We start from the raw sequence: 258 nt of genomic DNA on the forward strand, positions 1-258 counted from the left end.
AATCATCCCCGATCGTCAGTCTCGCCTCCCTCTTCTCGTCGGTCTCGCCTCAATCTTCTCGTCTGTCTCGCCTCACTCTTCTCGTCTGTCTCGCCTCAATCTTCTCGTCTGTCTCACCTCACTCTTCTCGTCTGTCTCGCCTCACTCGTCTCGTCTGTCTCACCTCACTCGTCTCGTCTGTCTCAGCTCACCTCACTCGTCTTGTCTGTCTCACCTCACTCTTCTCGTCTGTCTCACCTCACTCTTCTCGTCTGTCTC

The 258-nt window shown here is 55.0% G+C and overlaps 1 protein-coding gene across 1 annotated transcript in view; it reads right to left on the reverse strand.

Annotated features, from left to right (window-relative positions):
• LOC107560030 (tricarboxylate transport protein, mitochondrial-like) overlaps window positions 1–258 on the reverse strand; it is a 28,559-nt gene that overhangs the window by 11,439 nt on the left and 16,862 nt on the right. The window lies entirely within an intron of this gene.

This window comes from Sinocyclocheilus grahami, unplaced genomic scaffold, assembly GCF_001515645.1.
Source record: "Sinocyclocheilus grahami isolate Dianchi unplaced genomic scaffold, SAMN03320097.WGS_v1.1 scaffold708.1, whole genome shotgun sequence".
Taxonomy (NCBI): domain Eukaryota; kingdom Metazoa; phylum Chordata; class Actinopteri; order Cypriniformes; family Cyprinidae; genus Sinocyclocheilus; species Sinocyclocheilus grahami.